Raw genomic sequence first — 23,619 nt, forward strand, 5'->3', positions numbered from 1 at the left:
TCTCTAAATTGGAGAGACATGGATTTGATGGATGGACCATGCGGTGGATAAGGAACTGGCTGGATGGTCGCACTCAAAGAGTTGTGGTCAACAGCTCAATGTCCAAGTGGAGAACGGTGACGAGTGGCATTCCTCAGGGGTCGGTACTGGGACCGGCACTGTTCAACATCTTTGTCGGCGACATGGACAGTGGGATCGAGTGCACCCTCAGCAAGTTTGCCGACGACACCAAGCTGTGTGGTGTGGTCGACACGCTGGAGGGAAGGGATGCCATCCAGAGGGACCTGGACAGGCTGGAGAGGTGGGCCCGTGTGAACCGCATGAAGTTCAACAAGGCCAAGTGTAAGGTCCTGCATGTGGGTCGGCGCAATCCCAGGCACGACTATAGGCTGGGCGAGGAATGGATTGAAAGCAGCCCCAAGGAGAAGGGCTTGGGGGTGTTGATTGATGAGAAGCTCAACATGAGCCAGCAGTGTGCGCTTGCAGCCCAGAAAGCCAACCATGTCCTGGGCTGCATCAAAAGCAGCGTGACCAGCAGGTCGAGGGGGGTGATCCTGCCCCTCTACTCTGCTTTTGTGAGACCCCACCTGGAGTACTGCGTCCAGCTCTGGGGGCCCTGGTACAGGAGAGACATGGAGCTGTTGGAGCGAGTCCAGAGGAGGGCCACAAAGCTGATCAGAGGGCTGGAGCACCTCTCCTGTGAAGACAGCCTGAGAAAGTTGGGATTGTTCAGCCTGGAGAAAAGGCGGCTCCGGGGAGATCTAATTGCGGCTTACCAGTACCTGAAGGGGCCTACAGGAAAGATGGTGAGGGACTGTTTATCAAGGCATGTAGGACAGGACAAGGGGTAATGGCCTTAAGCTGAAGGAGGGTCGATTTAGATTAGATGTTAGGAAGAAATTCTTTACTGTGAGAGTGGTGAGGTACTGGAACAGGTTGCCCTGAGAGGTTGTGGAGGCCCCATCCCTGGAAGTGTTTAAGACCAGGTTGGATGAGACTTTTGGCAACCTGGTCTAGTGGAGGGTGTCCCTGCCCATGGCAGGGGGGTTGGAACTAGATGGTCTTTGTGGTCCCTTCCAACCCAAACCATTCTATGATTCTATGATTCTATGAATGAGGTACTTTGTGCACTTGCTGAGAAAGAAATGGGCTGAAAATACTCTATAGCTGTTTCAGAAATGAAGCTTAAAGCATTATCTATAATGCGATATACAGTATAATGCTAACTAAATTTGTATTTCATAAAATAGTTTGATTACATTTTTAATATACTTTGAAAAATAACTTGTATCATATGGTTCTGCAGTTTGTCATGGGACCGCTACCACATTTGACTTGTTAGTTACATTTTTCCTTTTTCTAATGTTTTGTTACTATTTCCAGCATTTTGCTGTCTGTGCAGTTTCAAAGAGCCAAATTTCTTGCTTTAAATCAGTTGTTGATTTTAATGCTAATGAATTTCATGTCTTTGAGAAGGAGAAGTGTAGGTTTTGATTCTTGGCTGTAAGAGTGAGCGTTGACCACAGGGAGCTGGTCATAAACCCCAGCAATCTAAACAGCTCCCCATCCCCTGTAATGTGGGTGACAAAGAATCTCAATGGCTAGGATTGTCATTATTCAGACATTGAATAGCTGCAGCCCTAGAGAGGCAGTTCTTTCTAGCTTTAAAAGAACCTCTGAGGTGGGTAGGTAACCCTACCTTGGTAGCACAAACAAGATTTTTAAGATCTGAAATATCTAGAGATGTCTAATTTTAAAGACGTAATGATATGCCAGCCCCTCTGCATTGCATCCTAAAGGTTTCATGTATTTTTTTTATTAAACTTTTTTATATATGTAAAACATGGCAAACTGACTGCTGTATGCTGTAAAATTGGAGATCTGTGACAATTTTCAGTGAAATGGTGATCCCAAATTTATACTGAGAGTACAGTAGATGATTGTGTGCTACATTATACACAATCTTTTCCTGTTCTATTGCAGTTTGTGGTGAAGGAGGAGGAAGAAAGACCATAGAATTACAGCAACCCACTGGGGTCCTGACCCAAAGCCCAGTGAAATCAAATTAAGTTTTTCTTTGTTTCAGTAAGGACTGAATTAGGTGGAATGTTAACAAGCAGTTTCATGAATACATTTACAAAAAATAAAATGGCTTTCTGTTACTAATTAATTAGCTTCCTTTTTTAATTTTTTTAAACAACAACAGGAAATAATAACATGAAAAACCCTCTTTACTTAAAGACTCCCTAAGACAGTCTCCAAACTGACTTTAGGTACTACATCATCACATTTTATTAGGACTTTTCAAAAGACTAAATACCATTATCTCCCTTTCAAAAAGGGTCACCTGGAGTTACACAGACTTAGGGAAATTGCAAAAGGTCCTTTATAATTCCTCCAGACATTTTTTAAGGATTAGTACAGAACTTGAACAAAGCTCAAACCTCAATCATTAGAGAAATCTTTTGAGGTTTTTCTACTTTTATGTAATGAATTTTCATGGGGCTATTATTTCCATTGAAATTCAGCCCACTGTCCTGCCACATCATGATGGTATGTTTTGACAAGAATACTAGAGCTTAATTTGAAAGGAGGAATGATATTTTGGTTATTTCCAGGTAAGTACTCAGTCTTACATGGGTTAGATCACTGCAGGATCACAGTAGCAATATGAGCTTCTCTTTTAAAATGTCTAATGTATTAATATAGTATTAAGGAGCCTTCTTTCCAGCAGGGACCTTATGTGCTCTGGAACTACCTACACACTAAAAAGTTCAGAAATAAATCCCAATTACTAATGGCCTAATTCAGAGCTCTGTAAAGTTAGTGGGTCAATTTGTAAATTCCTTTGTAAGAAACTACTGAGTTATATCATTTAAGGGGTGAACTGGAGCCTAAAAAGCAGCTTACGAATTTTATATAACCGCACCTGGAAAGATAAATTAGATTCTTTCTATATATTTTTTAAAGTTAATATATGTGATGGTTAGCAGCGCTGAGAAGGAAGGGCACAAGTTACCCATTTCAGACAGGAAAGCAATCCTGAATGAATGAGGAGACAGTAAAAGTAGCTATGAATTTATATGAATCATTAAAAGAAAGAGAGAAAAAAAAAAAAAAAGAAAGAAAAAGGGGAAAAAAGGGGAAGACAAAGATGACCAGAAATTTAAAGCAGGACTAAAGATGTTTTAACAAATCTACTCAGACCACTGATAGAGGTATACATTGACTTCAGAGACCTTTAATTTAGGTCTTAAACAAGATTATCAGAAAACTCATACCTTAAACATGTGGCATTAACAGCCTCAGGGAACCATTCTACTGCCTTTTGTGCAGAGTTCAGAGGCTTGAAATAAAAGTGAGGAGCAAAGGATTCCTGTATTGTGGCAACTTGTTCTTTGCAGTGTATGAGCTTCCATCATACCGGCGAATGTGGGAGGGGAACAAGGATTTCCGCTTTGCATCTTCGCTTTAAAGCTCAAAAACTATGATAGTGTACTTAATGATCTGCCTCAAAATAGACTCTGATAAAAATATCTGCCATCTGAACATATACATTTCACTATATATAATGAAGAAAGATTTTTTTCTTTTTAAATTATCTGACATGCTGTCTATAAAGCCAAGGACAATACATTCTTATTTGATGCTTCTGGGAGTCGGCAGCTCTCATATTTCCCATTGCTCAAAAGATATCAGAAATAGGGGGAAGGGAGGACGGGGATGACAACAACGATGGACACATGACCTAAAAAGCCTTATAGGTATATTCTTTAAAGCCCTAAACCTTCAGTAAGAGTCATATAGGTTTATGCTTGACTGCAGAAATAGATCCACTTAGCAACTGCTCTTTGTAAGCAGCTAGCACAAGTGTAGACAAAAGACTAAAATCCTACCTAAGCTCTATTTTCAGGGATAAAATGTTCTGGAGACCTTAGAAGGGATCTGCGTAAAATAGAGAGTTTCACCTGAAAGCCACAGCTACCATTCATCTTCTGTACAGCTTTATATCACCATCTGCAATCATTTGTCTAAATTAAAGATCTCCTCCTAGAAATCTGTAAAGAAAAGAAAGGTTTAATTATGAAAAAGCTTTGTCTGGGTCATTACATCACCTGATTGTGAGCGATGTGGATAAGCAGAAAACCTAGTATCTTCACTCTCAAGATAGAAATATTGAAGTAAGTAAAAGTTGTAAAATTTTTGGAAAAGCATTTTTCAATATGTGTAACAGATCATAGGAGTGATGCTGATTTATTTGTCCTATATTGAATAGTGTGTCTGAGAATAATGTTAAAGGTGATATATAATAATCTGATAAAGAATCTGTCACATTTTAAAAATAAACAAATGTCTGCCATACTGGAACAGATGGAATTCAGGTATTGCAGTATGAGAGTGCATTAATAATTTCATTATCTGTTTTGTAATAAAAAAATGATGAACCTTTTATTGGCTCTGTGTAAAAGCAACTGTCTTTTACAGGGAGCAAAGGAATGAGAACCATGTTCTTCTGGACTGGAATCCAGAAAACCTGAGTCAATCCGGGGGTTGAAAGATTCTTGTGTAAAATTAGGAAATCATCAATTCTCTGTCTGTTATATGCCTATAAGCTGATAATTCTTCCTTTTCTCCCTTGATTGTCATAAGAATAATTGTATTAATATTTGTGAAGTGATCATATAACAGGCAGTAGTGGTTGTATGAGTGGAGAAGTTAAAAGGAGGGAAAATTCGAATGGAAAAAAAGATCAAAGCTGAAGTTCTGAAAGATGAGACGCTGCAGTACTTTATTTCTGATGTCATCCTTGCAACTGACACTTCCACAATATGGATAAGAATGTTTTATATCTCCTGTGACCACTAGGTTTTCATAGCAGCATTTACTGAATCATTTTATCTCTCAAATTTAGTAATAAATTTTATCTTTATGTTTTCTTTTTAAAACTTGGAAAATATAAGAACATTGCAGTTTTGCAGGTATTTTTTTTACCAAAATCACCCTGCTGAGCAACGTTCTATATCTGCCTTTGAACAAATCTGATCTCAGAGTCAGTTAACCAGTTAGTGTCTTCAGGTGATGCAGAAACCCCATGAAATGTGTTTATTCCAATGGAATATGTTTATTAATAATTTACACTCTAGAAAGAGTAGTGAAGGGCTGTTTATATTTTTTAGGTTTTGATTGGGTTTTGTTATTATTTACTTGAAGACAAGAAGATTTACTATGGTGATGGCTTTCATTTAATGGCCTAATAGGACCTAAGATAGCTGGATATTTATGGCTTTTTCATAGTGCGGTAGTAAATAAATTCTTTAACAGCAAAATTAATAGTTAGATGGTGACTTTGTGAAATTGCAAAGTTGATAACTCCCACTGATATCACATATAGAAGAAAGCTTAGCCAGTACTTGCGGCTGCTTCCACACCTTGACAAACCAGAACTAGGAACAAAAGTCTCAGAGATGAAGGTGGCAAATCCAGTAGCCACACAGGCTGGGTGGAGGCGGCAGTGACGTTGCACTAGGAGTATGAAGGTTGTAGTTATGCACAGGGACAACCCTGGCACTGGAGATGGGTGGGATCCATTCCCACCAGAGCTTTATAATCCCTTGCGTCTACAGGAATCTTGCTTCCCTTCGGAGCCAAGTGCTGATGGTGCATTTGCTGTCATCGTAGCTCAATAGAAGCAGAAGTACTGTACATCTGGCAGCAGAGCTCAAGCAGAGGAGAAGGTGGATCCCCACCAAACTTTTTTACATAACCCACTTTCACTTGCCACGTTGCTGCCCTCTCATGAAAAAAAAAAAAAAAAAAGAGATCTTGGTCTCCTTCTTCCTCTTTGGCTGATCGTTCTGGCTGCTTTCCTTGTGTGAATAAAAAGCATTTGTACAACTGTGCAATGAGCTTGATCAGTGAACTGTTCTGGCTGAAAAATAACTTTCCACATAGGGAGATTTGAAAGGTACAGTTTTCAGCCACAACAGCTTCCTTCCTAATTCACTGCATAGCTATTCAAACACGGACACCAGCACAAGGGAATAAGCAGGCAGGGTTGGCTGGGAGTGAGACCACCCCCCAAAACCAGCAGGAAACATTTTTACCCAAACAATAAATATGAAAAAGGTGCAAAACTTAACATGGTGCGGTAAGTTTTGCGCATATGGGGTCATGTCCCATATTGGCAACCATAGCAGTGGCCAATTTATTTAATATTGTTTTCAAAACTGTGGTTCCCGAGAGAAATATTCTGCAGAGAACCCCAGTCCCCCAGGGTAGAAGTTTAAATAATGCTTTGTGGAAGTTATACCTGGCTTTTTAGTATGAGCTTGAGGTGATTCCCTACAACGTAGACATCCAGTTTCCTCGTGTTTGAGAAGGAAACAGTAACAACTGCAGTTAAACATAGCAATATACAGTCTGAATAGAGACACAGCTGTTAAATACAGGCCATTTCTGAAATAGGCTTGGGAATACTGTGCGTTTGCTATAATTCACATGCAAAACATTGGCAAGATGGAGACATTAGGGGTTTTTTTAATGCCACACCCCTATAAATTATCTTATTCTCATACCTCATTTCCTTGTCTTCCCCTGACAATTTGTAAGAACTGGAAACCACCTATAATTAGCAAACTCTACTAAGAATACCTAGTTAAAGGCTTTGCTGACACAGTACAAATGGAAAGTAGCGCATATTGTTCATTTATGAATCTTTTTCTGATTTAGCATTTTGCATGCTAAAAAGTCAAGCTGTTGGCTGCTTTCTACTAGTAATAGCCATAAATGTTAAGAATGAAGTGAAAATAGCTTAACAAATTACCATATATTTTTCCCCCAAGAGAATGAAATAAAGTAAAATAGGTATTGTTTATGACATTGTGGACTAGTTAGATTTAGTGTGTTTTTCACTTCATGTCTACACTGGCTATATAAATCAAAAATGGTCAAATTCAGCCTGTACATCATGTCAACATTTCTAGCTACATTATGGGAATATTACCTGCACAATCTATAGTTTTCATGTGGGGGCATCTATATTTTGATGAGGCTGTAGACACAAACCCAAATATGTGCACGCATACATGTGGATTTAGTCTGAGCTGTTATTACACTTCTTGTGGGTGAGGAATTTGTGGATTTTTTTCAGTGAGGGTTTTTTTTTTTTTTATATCTATACAAGTTCTTTCCTTCTCTGCATTTGTGATATTGATTATAGGCAACATTGTTTGAAAATGATTTAATATTAAAAGTTCTATAGAAGGAAGTAGAGATATTGTCATTAAATAGAATGTTAAATAACAATTATTAATATTTTTTCTGTGTAAATATATACTAAACACAGAAAAAGTTTTGATGTTTGTACTGTAGGTATAATCTTAAATTTTATTTTCCTTTATGTGGACATACAAGTCTTATTTTAAGGTGATATTGTGAGATTTAAATCCTGTTAAAGCTTAATGACTGTTATAAGGTTAATAATAATAATAATAATATTAGATGCCCTTATCAGAGCTGCCAGGAGGACATGGTTTAATATTAATGAGAACTTATAATGAAACATTCTGGTTACAGATTCTGGTAATGACGTGTATTGAATTTATAGCATAAATTTTGTTAAATCCACTATTAAAATTTCAAAGTAATGCTGCTCCATCTTGAAATGAAAGGTGTTAAATGTAATTTTCAATTAAATAATTTCTGTAGAGAAAGGAGAACATACATTTCTGCGACTTAAAAGCAATTTCCTTTTTGCATGGGCATGTGACATATTTTGTTCCCATATGAAGTTGGTATTCATGTACACTTTCAGCATTCATCTTCAGGTACTAAAAAGAGAGTACTTCTCTTTCTACATAGCAGCTGCTTCCAATTTATTTTCTAACACATGCTTTTCTGCATTTAAAGGGAAGCAGTCTGAAAAGTTAAGATCCTCATTTCAATTCAAAACCAGTTTGCAAAGGAGTCAGTCAGAGCTTTTTTTTGCAACACAATTTGCTCCGTATATCACTGCATCTCATGAAACGATTTCAAGCATCTGTGTGTTTCCCACTTTTGAAGGCAGGGATAGCTCACGGAAAGGGAATCACAGAGCACCACGTCACAGGTCAATCTTGCAGGAAGGGTACGACGACTCCTGCTTTGATAATCTCCTCCTCTTCTGGCACCAGCATTCAAATTCTTTGGAGCTCGGGGCAGGAGCAGTTCTCTGCACTGCAGCCTGGCACTCGGGCACATTCAACACTTTCTGTTGGCATTATTCACCATATTGTCAGTGGGACTCTTTGACAAATTGATTTTTGGCATAGCAGCAACTGCTGTAAGTTCCTCTTCCTTGTAGCTGCACCTCCAGGAAAGTGAGTAAGTGGAAAAAGGGAAGGTCAAGGAAGAGAAAGATGAAATAGAGATGCTGCTTGAGCCTGAATTTTCTCAAAGTATCAACGCACCGTGCACTAAGAAATGACTGCTTGTGGTAAAAAAAAGGCTGTGTTGCAGGTTTGTGGTAATCGGGTTTGGCTGTAGAGCTTCTGCATTTGATTTCCTTCCCTACCGCTATGCGGGCAGCATATCAGCACAAGAGTTTGTCTGCTGAGAAGTGTGTAATTATTCCTACATGAAAAGCCGCAAGTCAGCTGTTAACCTGTTTGGCCTGGGGAGGTGAACTGTTGAGACTGCTCTGACGGGGTGTCTTTGTGCGGCTTATTACATGTGGCAGGTAGCAGTTGGTGGGTATCCTACTGTTTGCCACTCTTCCTGAGGTTGCTAGTGGCTCTGCATGCAATTGCTCAGACAGTTGCAGGGAAATGTAATCTTGGGACTATCCTGGCAGCAGTAAATTAGATATATGTTAGGATGAATATGCTCAGTTGTGCTCCAATGCCCAAGAAACATTTGATTCATCATTATTAGACCTGGTTGATATGGAAATGTTCGTGAATTGGGGTTTTAAAAATTTCTGCTTGATATTCCTAATGAGAAAAGGGTACTTTTTCAGCACGCCTAGCAGTATAAGCATGAATGGCATCAGTACACTTGATTTTACTCCAGGACACCCTGCTTAATCTCTGTTTCTACAGCTGAGGAATGCTTTGGGACCAGAGCAAAGAATTGCCAAACTAGTGCTTAAGCATCTTCCAGATCCCAACAGAGATCGTGTTTGAGAGACTGAAAGGTAGATGCTATGCCCTTGCTGGACGCCTGGAGGCAATACAGTGGATATGTGCCCTGAATTATAACGGTATTCCCTGTTTCCTGCAAGGTTTATGAAAGTGAGGGGAGAGGTTTGCCAATGGTCGAGAGGCAGAAATCCAGAGGTGAGATGAGCAGCTTGTAATAATAATGATCACCTAGGATGGATTGTAAGCATAGCCTGCGTAGCCTGCTACTTTGGATGTGCTGTTGGGATATTCTGGGGAGTTGTTTGTGTGTGCTTTATAGGTTTTTATGAGTTGATGGATGTCAGTCAAATGTAAGGCTATCTTTTATCAATCCTCAGGTTGTGTGTGAGTGTCCTCCTTCATGAATTTCAAACATTGCCCCTCTTTTATGTTTCAGTGTACAGTGAGTTGGGGTTCTATGTTGCCTTAGACAGCTTTGTTGTCTATGTGCAAAGTTTTGTTATCCTGCTTCTTTTGTGAGTTTTAAGTATGGTGCCTTTTTAGCTACATTGGCTAAATTTTTAGCCAATTTAAGTGTTGGGGCCTCTCAACCAATAGGCAGGTTCTTTGCATGTGGATTACGTTTAACGGATCCTTTATAGATAAATCACAGTTTTAGAACAGCACTGTTTTGCCTAATGGGGGAAAACACTAAGAACATTTGCAACACTAAGAGTGGTACAAAATAGAGGAGTTCAGCTTCATGAGGATTTAGGTTTACAGCAGAAACTCTGATGGTCGGGTCGGAGATCTGTCCTCTTGAGAGTGGCTTGTAAGCTATTTGTTGCTGGAGTGGCATGGCTGCAAGCCAGTGTTTAAGGCGGTCAAAGGGCTCACGTCCTGGAAAAATTTGTGTTCCTTGCCAGATTTAGCTGTAAGCTCTTCTGCTCTTATTTAGGACCAATGCACCGAGTCAACAGTCTTCAGAGCTTCAGTCCTGGTGATAGGTTGTAAATAGAGAAAGTAGAAGGTGAGTTGCAGGCTTTATGTATATGTAACTTCCTAAACCCCATCCTGTTAAGCCTTTTCCTTCTCACCTGGGCTCTTAATCTAATCTCACATGAGCAGAATCACAGAGTGGTTGAGGTTGTCAGGTCATCTTGTCCAATCCCCCTGCTGAAGCAGGGCCACCTAAAGCCAGTTGCCCAGGACCAAGTCCAGATGGCTTTTGACAGCTTTTTCCAGGGATGGAGACTCCAAAACCTCCCTGGGCAACCTGTGCCAGTACTCAGTCACCCTCACAGTGAAAAAGTGTTTCCTGATATTCAGAAGGAACCTCCCGTGTTTCAAGTTGTGCACATCGCCTCTGGTCCTGTCACAGGGCACCACTGAAAAGTGCTGAATAAAGGGGAAGGATCACCTCCCTCATCCTACTGGCAATACTTTGTTTAATGCAGCTGAGGATACCATTTGCCTTCTTTGCAGCAAGGGTACATTGCTGGCTCATGGCCAACTTGGTGTCCACGAGGACCCCCAGGTCCTTTTCTGCCAGGCTGCTTTCCTAGCATGTCCTAGTGCATAGGGTTGTTCTTCCTCAGGTGCAGGGCTTTGCGCTTCCTCTTGTTGAACTCATGAGGTTCCTGTTGGCCCACTTCTCTGGCGTATCAACCACCCCTCCCAGTTTGTGGTCATCTGCAGACTTGCTGAGGATGCATTCTGCCCTGTCATCCAGATTGTTAACGACGATATTAAACAGGACTGGACCCAGTATTGATCCCTTGGGAATACTTTGTATATCTAAAATGTCTCTTTGATATACAACTCTAACCAGATATTCATCTTTCAAAATTGCTAATTAGAAGAAATAATAAATAGAGTACATTTTTTCTTTTTTTTTTTTTTCCTTAAAATGTATTCAGAAGACTTCTATTTGCAAAACAGTGTACTTGAACAAATTGCTTTGGTTATGACTTATTTAAAGTAACGTTATACCCTTAGTTTGGCAGAAAAGAGGGATAAAAGACTGCCATCACAACAGCATGTGGTGCTCAGACAAGAGAAAATTAGGCTGGTCCCTAATTTATATGGTACTAAATAGCCTTCAGGCACATGCTTAAGTTCATTCCTGCTCAAGACAGCACAATAAAGCCAGTGGAAGTTTTGCTAGTGGATTCAATGTGACCATGATTTCACTTAAATCTTTCAGAATGTAGGAGTTCCATTAAAATGGTGCTTAATGAAATAAGATGGCAAACAGCAGAGGTTAAGAGTTGAGCTGATGTTTATGTCACAGGAAGCCTAAAACTCCCAACCATTTTAGCAGCTATTATGCAGCAACTGGTTAGTCAGCAATACTACATTAATTTACAGCTGAAAAGCCCATAAACCCAAGTGAGCAAATCATCTTTGAGCAGCCTGGTCTAGTGGAAAGTGTCCCTGCCCATGGCAGGGGGGGTTGGAACTAGACGATCTTTAGGATCCCTTCCAAACCAAACCATTCCATGATTCTATGATTTTCTATCACTTTTTTTCAAGTGAGAGACCCACAGTATGGGCTGTAAAGAAAAGAAAATGTAAACTTTTACATTTACAGAGAAAGGGTATGCTGTAACAGGCAGCAGGTAAATGTCTCCCTATGTGCATTATTACAGAAAGTTGGAGGTATAGTATGAAATATAATATTGCTAACCTTCCTTAGGCTAGGCAAATGAATAGAGAAGCAGAAACCAATAAAGGTATTTCAGTGTTTTTGCCAAAATTTTTGATGTTGATTCTCCTAGAAGGAAAGGCAAAATAAGAAATTTCAGAGGGTTCTTATTTATGTTTTTGTTTCCTTTTGTTTGTTTTTCCTTGCTAAGTTTGTGTAATATAGCTTTGCTGAAGGAAATAAGGAGCTTCTATGCTGACTATTTTGAAATAGCTGCATTAGTTGTTTGCATGTTTCCAGGGAAGTAAGATGGAAAGGAGGGTTATTTTTCCAAGTAGATCTAGATACTACAAGGTTTTTGTGAAGTGTTGGGTTCTTTGTCATTTTGCAGGCTGAAGTAGGCTCCTCATGGTCACGCATGTATAATCCTCATGTATAATCATTTACAAAAGAGATTGTGACCATCGAATCATACATATTAACCACTTACATGACCAAAACTTTTTCCAGACAGGGATAACTCCAAACCCAACCAGCACTTTCTCCAAGAATTGCCTGTTCCTAAATGTCTTAGACGCTAGTCCCCTCTGCTCTTCGGTGACACTTTATCTCCTACCGTATTTTAGCAGCTGTTTTGTCAGCAGATATTACTTATTTTCTTTTATTCAAATACTAACTTAGTATTTGTTACCAGAATATAGCAACATTTCCAGTAAGGACCTGGGTTGCATTGTTGTAAAAGTACTTTAGTGGATTACAAAGAAATAAAATACATTCTCCATTACTTTAAGCCTTTTAAGTTATGCTTTAATTCTGCCCCATTTTTTTGGATTACATGATTTCACCAAGAGAAATCTATGGCTTCTACTGCAGAGAAGGTCAGACAAAATGAATATAACATTTTTGCTGGCCTTAAAATATGTGAAATATATGAAATAGTTTTACCTTGTTAGACTTGACTTTTCCAAACACTAAGTAGTATATGGTAATGAACACCATGCTACTCTAGCTGTTCTAAAGCGAGCTGAACTGAATGAACCCTTACAGACATACAGTAAAGATGCTATGAAATATTTTATTCTTTTGTGTAAGCCACTGACATAGGTGGGAAGAGGTTATTTTATGTACTTATCTGATGGGCTATCTTACCTATGTGAAACTTGGTTTGTTCAAACTTATGCAGTAAGGGAAGTTTTCTATCACCAAAGCTATACACAATTTTGAAATGATAGGTGATAGGTTTGTGGATTTTTTTAGAACATGAGATAAATTACATCATTCAACTACAAGCACTAACTCTTTTGCTAGAGCAATATCTCTTTAATGTAAATCAGCTGTATGGACTCCTTATGGGGTCACATTTCTACTTATCTACTTATACCTCTTGGCTGTGAGTCCCCTTCATCTCCCTGACATTTGTTACTGTAAATATATTTGATATTGACAGATGGGGATCAGAGAATAGAATTTATATGAACCAGTTCCATACCAACAAAGCAAATACATTCTTGGGTCATTGGTTTAACAGCAAAAAAAAGAGAAAAAAAATTAGTAGAGTTATTCCCTACACCAAGAGAATCCTATTTGTTCTTTCCCTATTTCTAAGACTGTCAATAGCTAAAAAAACCTAGGCATGGAATGATTTACTCAGCATGGATTTATAGCCATCATAGACAGTATGATCTTTGAAGAAAATATTTTAAGCAATTTTTTTCTGTTATGAATGAAATCTGATTCGCTGATTGCGGTCCTATGGTGCAAAGTTCATACACCTGTTTTTTTTCTGGCTGAATCCTATAGCAGGGAGTCAGTATCTTTCTGGAATAGCAATGCTTCTGTTGAACGCACTGAATCTGACCAGTTAAGCCTACAGATTGATTGTAGGTATGTTATAATATTTTTGTCTAACCACAAAAAAAGCTTAATTATGCAAATTTATTTTAGGAATAAAAAAATCTGGCTACTCTGTGTTATTTCATTCCTAAACCAGGTAACCTCATATATATATATATATAAAAAAAAAAATACACCCCCCCCCCCCCATTTTCTCTTTCTCTTCAAGGATATCTTGGTCTCAGTAATCTTGTTGTAAAAATAAAAAGTCAAGTCAATTAAAGGGCAATTAGGATTTCTTTTCTTGTCATCAGGATAAAATTTGCCCTTTTTGTTAGTCCTCTGACTTCTTTGCAGACTGTATACTGAGCTGAGGGATAGTGCCACTGACTGACATGACAGCAGCTGAACGTCATTTGCCAATGTATGCAATTTCCCCCACTGTTCTTATAAGTTCAGCCCCTATTGCTTTCAAAAGTAAGGACACTAATTTATGAAACTCAGTTTAATGGAAGGATTTTTATTGTTGTTAAAGAATGTAATGTAAAAAGGTGAGTGTTGGCTAAGTACAATTTATCTGGGGTTTTATGTAGGTTTTTTTATGAAAGAGCAAACAGTGCCTTCTTCAGAAGGCACACGTTCACAGAAATCTCATTTATGGCATTCACTAATTGAAAGTGGGACAAGAAAGCCCTGAACTTAAAGATAAGTATATATGATTATTTTCTTCACAGAAGGTAAGATAATAAAAATATAGAGACACAATAGAGATTTGAGTTCCTATATGTCCAGCTGATAAAGCAAAAGCCTCATATGCCAAAGTATTTAAGATTCTCATCCTAAACATAACAGAAATACATCTGTACGCATAATGTCTAATGTATACCTCCACTTTTTAAATGAGAATTTATAAGCAATTCATGTGGACACTATATTTTTTCTTTCTTTTCCTAAAAGTATGTCTCAGGTATAGAGCTATATGGTATATAGATAATCGAACATTGCATATTTAAATCTTTTTCAGACTACTACTTCTAAAACAACTGTATCCTGCTATCTTATCTTACTGAACACATAGTCATATACATTTCATTTTACATATGGAACTTCTGGTACTATAGGAAATCATGTTAGGTGACATTAAAGTAGAGAAATAAATAATCATATAATTAGAAACTTGGTAAAAACTAAACATAATATAAATTAGTTGACAAAGGTAATTGCCATCTACAAGTTAGTTTTAATTCAGATGATCTACAGATATGATAATCAGGTTTTGGTGACCACATGTCAGACCCGAGGCTAGAAATGGACTTCATAGCTTTCAGGCAGCAAGTCATCAAAAAAATAGATAAGGTACAAGGTGGAGATCTTTGAACAACTTATTATGTTTACATGGCACATCAAATGCTGTACAGAAATACTAGTTTGGCTTGCAAAGCCGGAACACCTGTGTTAGCGTAGCAATAAATGTCAGCTGAGTAGCACACTTTCTCAGAAGGGCTAATTAGCACTTGTGCCGTTTTCCTGCTTGTAATTCCAGAGCAAGCTCCCTTAGTGTTTCCTCAGGACCTTTGTGTCATACTTCACTGCTCACACTGCATGAACTGTGGTCTTTTGAAGTGACCCTGGTGTTCCCATGGATCCACTTCTCCATTTTCTGTCAGTTCATTTTGCATCTATTATGCAAAAGAGGAACTCAAGCGCAGACACCTATGATTTTTTATATGACTGTAGCTAAAAGCATGGCACATGTGGCCCTGAATTCTTGGGTTGCACAGAGATAGTGAGACCCAAAGTGCTGGCCTATCCAGTCCCCTTGAATGGAGCCTAGAAGGTCCATGAGCAAGTCTGACTTGGGCACCTTATTGTAGACTCTGCTGCCTGTGACCAAAAGTGGAGCCTGTGTATAACAAGAACTTGATGAAGATGGTTTCCTTATCATTGCCTGCAACAGCTGTGGCTACCCAAAGAAGCTGAGGGGATAGGAGGTCAGTAAAAAAAGATGCCAAAGGCATCAAGAGAGACAGAGGTGATCTGAGAATTGCTGGAGGGTGGGAGAGCTAGTCTTTGCTAAACACAGGATGTTTCTAAGACTGGGGGTTTAACAGTTTTTCAAAATGGGGGTAAAAGTCCATTGCATCTTTCCTACCATTTTGTCCCCAGGTCCAAAATAAGAAAAGCCCATCTGGTAAAAATTACCTTTTCTGGATTGATTTGCTGATCTTGGGGAAGTCTTAGATGCAGACTGAGTGAAATAAGATTTGTTATCTCACATAGTATGTCCTATTGTTCTGTAGTCATATCACTGAAAGATCCACACTATTTAATAGCCCTTAATTTTCATTAGTATTTTTATAGTTATTTAGAATAAGTATATAACAAAGTGTATTCAGTATCATCTAAATGAATTTTGTAGCATTTTGGAAGAATATGACTAACACTGGTGAACAGCTCCAAAGTTCCGAATGTTTAATTTGGAAGGCATGGTAAACAGCTGTAAAATGCAAAATTTTCTATTAGCTTTCCTCATGGGGAAAAAAACCCCCATAATCTTCCAGTTAACCCTTGAAATGCAGTATTGAGAATGCAGAGTAGTGATTCACTGTGAGTTACTAGAGATTAAAGGGAAATTCTTTACTGTTTTCTTTCTACTTTATAAAACAGCATTGCACCTTGTTGTCCTTAATTGTGCATTATTACTTACATAAATGAAATTTTTCAAGGATAATTCCATGCTGTGAGAAGATTTAAGCCCTCTGTGAGTTACTTATCACACTGTATCATCAATACCATAAATTCCTTTTAGGACATTAGTCCATTTAGGGCTATAGTTCATTTGTATTCAACTGGCCTGTTGGTTAAAAGGGCATTATGGGAAGAGGCATGCATTTTAGCATGTTGCAATTTTTGCAACATGTTTGAAAGACAGAGAATTGTTTCTGATTTATGTTGACTGCATTCATTTGGTAATGGCTGAGAGCAGAGCTTGCAAATTGATCAGCAGCTGGTTCTTACCCATAACCTGTTGATACTATTCCATGCCTTATTTTGACACTGGGCTTTATTTCTTTCATGTGTCACATGTTGCCAGAAGGCAGCATCGGTTGATCAATAGCTGCAGATCTGGGTTGTAAAAGCTACTCTCATGTTCCAGGTGCTACTGAAATCAATAAGAGTGAGTGCTTTTTAAGAGACTTGAATGAAGAACAATTACCTGCTGCAGCTAAATTACATTTTGTATTGGATCATCTCTAGGATGGAAGCTGGTGAGCACAAAAATGAGGAGGTGTAGAAATTAAGGAGCTGACATAGTGACAGATGTGGCATACCAAAGTACTGAGTTAACCTGTGTTTTGGTAAATTAGATCTGCACTTATATAAACTGTCAGAACTGTGAAAGGCATCTGAAGGGATATAAATTCAGAAGTGTGATGCAGGGCTTCAAACGTTCCATCCTTCAAAGAAATACAGAGTTATAGCACCTTGTTTCATTTCTGGACTTCTTTTTGTTGCTTTGTGTTTTATGAATCCTGGGCTAGGCTGCAAATGGAGGCAGTTCTGCAGAAGGTGCTGAATTCCAGCTGAGACCTAGCAAGGGCCAAGTGAGCTACGCTGGGCTGTATAGCAAATTTTACATCGGAGAATACTTTTTTATGTCCCTCATGTACCTGCGAACACAAAATAATGAAGCAGTAGAAAACTTGAGGGAATCCAGAAAGTTTTCAGGTTTCTGTCAGAATAATTGCTCTCTTTAGAGTGCGTTTTCGTTAGCACCTCTGAAAGCAAAAATCCTTTGGGATGGTAAAACCTTGTTTTTCAAATACACTGTTGTTGGCTGGTTGTCAGGATACACTGGCTACACTGGTGAGAGAGTATTTTGTTTGGTTTTATTCTCTATGCCTACTGTCAGAATGATGCATTTAAGAAAGTTGTTCTACTTGGAAGAATTACATTATAGGCATCTAAGATGGGAGAATTACATTATAGGCATCTAAGACTTCCAAATGCCTCTGGGCACAGGCATCTTAAAAATCGGCACCCTTTTTTGAGTGTTTCTGTAATTCATGTCTTTTTCTGTCATTTTATATCAGTACTGTATCACAAGATAGTCAGCAACAGTATCCATTTTTTAATGTCCTGCAGCAGTATTGTCTTGTCGTTAACTCTTGTCATATTTCACTCATTGGGCTTGAAAATGGAAAGTGATGAATGGCTGCAGTGTTTTTTTAATAACATGTCCCATTCTGGAGCTTTCTGTAAGAGTAGTCAATTTTCATTACTTTAAAGTGGGTCATTGAGGGGTTTGGGTTTTTTTTTTCTTAATATAAGACAAAGTTGCCAGAATGAAAATCGCTAAGAGGAATCCACAAAAGAATTTGTGGAAAAAATATTTTAAGAATATTAAGTTCACAGGTTTTGTTTGGTCTTAATGTATTTAGCACCAGCGTGGAATAATCAAACCTAAAATATTTACTTCTCTCTTGTATTCATGTACCTTAAAACACCAGTGATCATGATACAAACCTATCAAAGTTTTACAGCAAATAATATTTTAATAAAAATCTTGTTGTTTGTTGTTTTTTGGGGGGGTTGGGCTTTTTTTTTTTGAGAAATAGACTCAAGCAAGAAAGCATGCACTTTTTTGTGTTTGATCAGGAAATTCAAATGCCGATGTTTTCTTAAACTTTAAGACATAATGAAACAACAAAGGAGGCTTCCCCCCCCCGCCCATATATTTAACATGGGCTACTTTTGAAAGAAATTTCAGAGCCACATTTGCATCCCAATTGCAGCCCATTTCCTGGGTTCAGAGTTAGGCAGACTGTAGGGTGGCATTTGGGGATTTCTGGGGCAGAGAAGTTGTTGGTTCTAGCTGAGGTACTGAAAAATAAAAAGGAAAGAGATGAATGGATTTTTTGCCTCAGCAGTCACCAGCTGGCAGATCGGGTCCTCGGAGCGCTGCCAAGCAGCAGTTTACAGCAGCCCTGCAGCTGCTCTAGGCTGGGCTGGAACATGACTGGCATGAAGCCACCTTCAGCTTTGGACAAGGACTCAGCCTTCAAATTGGCAAACAGATGTGTTGGGATTGTGGCTTTGCTCACTCACGTCTAACGCTCATAGAACGCAAAATTCCACTGCAGAAAATTTTGTGTGAAACAGAGGAAAGTAAGAAGAAATAGGTTAAAAAAACCCCAACAAACAAAACCAAACAAAACCCCTCAAGTTTTTCCAAAGTATTTTTCTTGTTGGTGCTGGATGTGTTGATTTTACTTTTCTGGATTTCATTCTGGGATTTTTTTTTTTCTTATTCCGACCAGATCATAAGGACTCTAAATAACTGTAAAATGGGCCAGCAAGAAAACTCAGTTGGATAAGATTCTTTCAGGCTAAACTACCTGAATTCAGCAAATGAACAACAGCATACGCTTCTTTTCAAATCTGTATGTTGTGATTTTTATAAAAACATTTAAATTATAGCAAAGAGTAACTTGCATGACATTCAAAGCAACATTGGATTTTTTATTGATAGTCTTTTTGGGGAAGAATAATGTCATTCAGGGGGGTGGAGTGGAGAAGATTTCTTGTTGATTTTGACTCCCATCTGACCACTTTTTTCTTTTTTCCTGATTAGAAACTGTTCTTCAGTAATTTGTCATAGATAACAATGACACTATTGCTTTTTGACAATGTTTCTACTAAAATATCTTCATTCCATGACTGTGCATCTGATAGAATAAGTCTGTCTTTCCCTGTTAACCATCTGTGTCTTATTGCTGGAGATGGGGGTCAAACCAATGTCTTAGAATACTGATGGCACATTCTAAATTTCTACTGATGTTTTAAAATTTAGGTAAATCAGCTCTTAATTTATCACCACTTGGTATTTGTTTATTTATTCAGTAGGAGGAGAATTTCAGCAAGTCACAGCTTCACAAAACTGAGTAAGACCTTCCTTCACCACATATATATTATTAAATATTTATCGATACATACACATACACTGTCTCCCCCCATTGTCCAACAACCAGAAGCAAATCTTTTGGAGACCTACAAACCCAGCATGTATTTTCCAAAATGAAAATATTTCATGTGAAGTATAACCTTGATAAGGAAGAGGGAAGAAACACCACAGTGCCAGATATTCAAAACAGAGCATTTCATCAAGATCAAGTTAAAATAGCAATATAAAAAAATCATGTAATCATGCCTTGTGCCTTTTACTGGTACCCAGTTTCAACAATATGCCTTGCTTCAAACATGCTTCTGCACTCCTCATTTTCAAAACTAGTTGGTTCTTCTATATTTACTTTAAAACCTACCTTGTTGGTGTAACTCATTTCATAAGAATTTTTCCCCTACAAGTTTTTATTTTTTATTCTATTTCAAGAGACAAAAGTAACTGCTAAGCCAGTCTTAAGACTATCAGACAACTTGTATCCAAGACCCCCAACAATGGTCATGCTTCTCACTGGAAGTGGCCTCTGTACCCAAGGCTACAAATGACTGCAGCAACGTGCTTAAACTCTGGCTATTCACATGTCATGCTGCTTATGACTGAGTAATCCCGCTGAATGAAGACAAGAACATGGGTAGTTGCTGATTAAACAGATAAATTATATGCTTTTCCTGGCACTTCAATAGCAGCTCTAAGAAGAGAAACTATTCTGAATTCCTAGACTTTTTATGGGGCAGTGTATACCACTATGAAAATCTCTGAGGCGTTTTTATTAAAACAAGTGTATACTGATCAGGGTGCAGTATCAGTGTCTATTTTTGTCAGTGTTGGGGGGAGGTTATGATTCATCTTAAATATATTGTTTATATTGAATATATTTTTCCATTAGTTTAACTTCAATTCTTAGACAAAAAGTTGAGGCAAATAATAAAAAACCCTATTTATAAGCACATAGAAGAAAACAAGATGAACAAGAGCCAACATGGATTGCAAATCAAATCAATTGCCAAACCAATCTAATTTCATTCAACAGCACAGTAACAGGCCTTCTGGCTAGAAGAAAAGCTGTAGATGTCTGATTTCTTGCTTTTAGTAAGTTTTTTTTATACTGTTTTATAAACATACTATGCAGACTAAATGAAACAAACATAGAGTAAATTGGAAAACTGTCCTTGGAAATTACTTACCAATGGCCCAATGTTAAAAAAAGAAGGGGTTTATGGTATTTCCTACTATTCATTTACTACCTGGATGATGGACTAGGGAATATTCTTATTAATTTTACAGTTTACATGAAGTTGGGTGGGATGGAAAACATATTAATGGATAAAACTGGAATTCAGAATGATCTTGATACATTAGATAAAACATCAGAGGAGAAATAATGAAATTCAAGAAGCAAATGAGAAATTAGGTCTTTGTCACAATAATCAGCTGAACAACTTAGTAATAACTTTGTAGGAAAAAATCTTGGAACTATTATGGACAACCAGATGAACACGAGTGAACAATTTCATGCTGTTGCAAAGTAAAATTACTAGCCTTGTACTGGAAGAAGTATGAATTAAAAAGAAGCAGGTGAAGAAATCATTCATAGGATTAATAATGCTGCTTCTGCTTGGTAGTGATAGGGGATTACCTTAAGTACTGTACTCTTGGGCCATCTACTTCAAGAAAAAATGTGGAACTACTGAAGAGAATCTATAGAGAAGACAAATGTGAATGACTCAGAGTCTAGAAGATGACTCCTATGAGAAAAAAACAACGTGCTATTTTCTATTCTAGAGCAGAGAAGATTAAGGGGTAGCTTGACAGCATTCTTCAAAGACATAAGCAGGAATTCAAAGACCAAAGAGCAATCCTTTCTTCATTTTCATGGTAAAGAAAGGTAGAAGGAATAGACTTGCAGCCAGAAGGATTCAGTTTAGACATTAAGAAGCTCTTTCCTAAAATAAAGGTAATGTAGAGGAAGAGGTCAGCTGAGGAGGCTGTACAGATTACATCAATGAAGGTCCTTAACAGCTGGTTAAAAAAAAAAATGTCAGGAACAACATAGGGATAAGCTCATGCTAACTAGGAGTGCAAAATAGATTAGATGTTCCATCATGAAGTTCCTCTCAGTTCTATGATATCAATCTTTAGGTTGTCAAAGGGCATAGGGTGACATATGGTAACTCCAGAAACATTCCCTTAGAACGAATGCAGGGATTTTTGGCAGGGCATTGAATTTGAATCTCTTGTCCCAGTAGAAAGATTTTATTTACTGGCATAGAAATACATTTTTTTAAAAAAGTAACTGAACTTACAGACGGGTCTCCCAAAGAATGATTCCCTAGGAATTAAACTGAATTTCATCTCAACACCTGTGTGCTGTAGGCATGAAAACTTGAGTGATGTTTTCCAGAAGTGTTCTACTCCCATTTATGAGTCTGGGTGCAATCAGCACTGAATTAAGCGGGAAAAATGTTACGCCAGAACTAATAATTTTTGAAAATACAATCTTTAACACCTAAAATGCACTGCAGTACTCGTATCCAAACCTCTGTGTGAATTTGTGTAGAAGCGTGACCATTAGCCTACCTGCACTAAAAAAAGGATGTAAGCTGTGCTTATTGACTGTATCATTCAACTGTGTTGCTTAAAATAAAAATGTATGTGAAGTCATGCAGATTATCTTAAAACAATATAGTTTCCTATGGAATCATGGAAATATCCTGAAATATTTTTAGCAAAGTATTGTTGTAAGACTTCAGAGTATTTTTTTATTTTCTCAGCTTTGTTCTGCAACGTCAGGGCCCATATAGCAATGTAAATGTCAAGAAGCTGCTAGTATGTCCTTTCAGAGTGCAGTTGCAGAAAACTGATTCAGACTAAAATTGGACTTTTGTTGCAAATGAATGTCAGAACTAGGTGCTTTGACCAGTACCTAGGAAAGTGTGACAGGGATAAAACAAGGGCAAATGTGTGTTCCAAAATAACTTTTAAAATAAGTTACAATAGATGCTATTATTATAATCCTTCCTCACATAGCTGTAGCTTAGTTACCATAACCTGACTGGATAAAAAAAAAAAAAAAGAAAAAAAAATGTCAGAGGTGCACTAATTGCAGTGTAAGTTAAAGATTTCCTTGAAACATCATATGGATATGTGTCTGGAGAGGTTAATGAAACATACACACCCTTCCTTTTCTTTTTTTTTTTGTACACACAGTATTAGATAACAAATGACAGTAGAGTTAAGTAGGTTACGTCAACAACTTTTGAAACTCACATACAGCTTTCAGGTACTTAATTCTTATTGGGCAAATTGGTGTCGTATGTGTTTTGTAACAATATACAAGGAGATGAAGCTTTCTTACAAAGCCATGTAGGCTCAAAACTCGGGTTCGTCTAGGGACCAGACTTCTCAACATTGACGGCTCGGCTGGTGCCATTCCTCAGCACAAGCACATCTCCCTGTGATCCGAGTTCCTAGGCATCACCTCTGGAAGCTACCTAGTACAGTCAGTAGTGGAACAGGTAGAATCCTGCTTTCACTGCATTAACATTTTCTCCTAACAGTTTGTTTTACTTTATACACTGAGAATACATTTTTTAAATGTGTGAGAGAGGGTCCCACAGCCCCATCATATCCTCCCCAGCCAGATGTTCTGTGGAGGACAAAGTGAAGCATCACACTAAGTGCACACTGGACATCTGCAGTGATCTGGCTTGCCATGTACGGATAAATTCCCCTTATTTACACAAATACAAATACATGCCTGCTCACACAGCATCAAAAGTTGCTAACGTGCTGGAATCCTTCTTACGCTGTATTTTTTCCAGGCAGCTGAAATAAAATTATTGCTCTGCTCTGGCAGAGCATTTTGGCATGTATTTTACTGTAAGTACACAAAACACCTAGATTCAAGGGAAAATAAAAATTGAGCATGTTCTGAGCTTAACTGAGGCATGAAGATATTCACAAAAGATGTTCTTTAAATTTTGTAAGTATTTGAGAGTATTAAGAGTTGAACTCTACGCAGTCAAAATTCTTGTTTTTTCATCATGCAATATGCTTTTGAAAATCTGTTTATAATCCAT

At 38.0% G+C, this 23,619-nt stretch overlaps 1 protein-coding gene across 4 annotated transcripts in view; it reads left to right on the forward strand.

The window, feature by feature from the left end:
- CCSER1 (coiled-coil serine rich protein 1) overlaps positions 1-23,619 on the forward strand; it is a 712,872-nt gene that overhangs the window by 683,520 nt on the left and 5,733 nt on the right. The gene's annotated exons all lie outside the window — the stretch shown is intronic.

Source organism: Grus americana, chromosome 4 (genome assembly GCF_028858705.1).
Source record: "Grus americana isolate bGruAme1 chromosome 4, bGruAme1.mat, whole genome shotgun sequence".
Classification (NCBI taxonomy): domain Eukaryota; kingdom Metazoa; phylum Chordata; class Aves; order Gruiformes; family Gruidae; genus Grus; species Grus americana.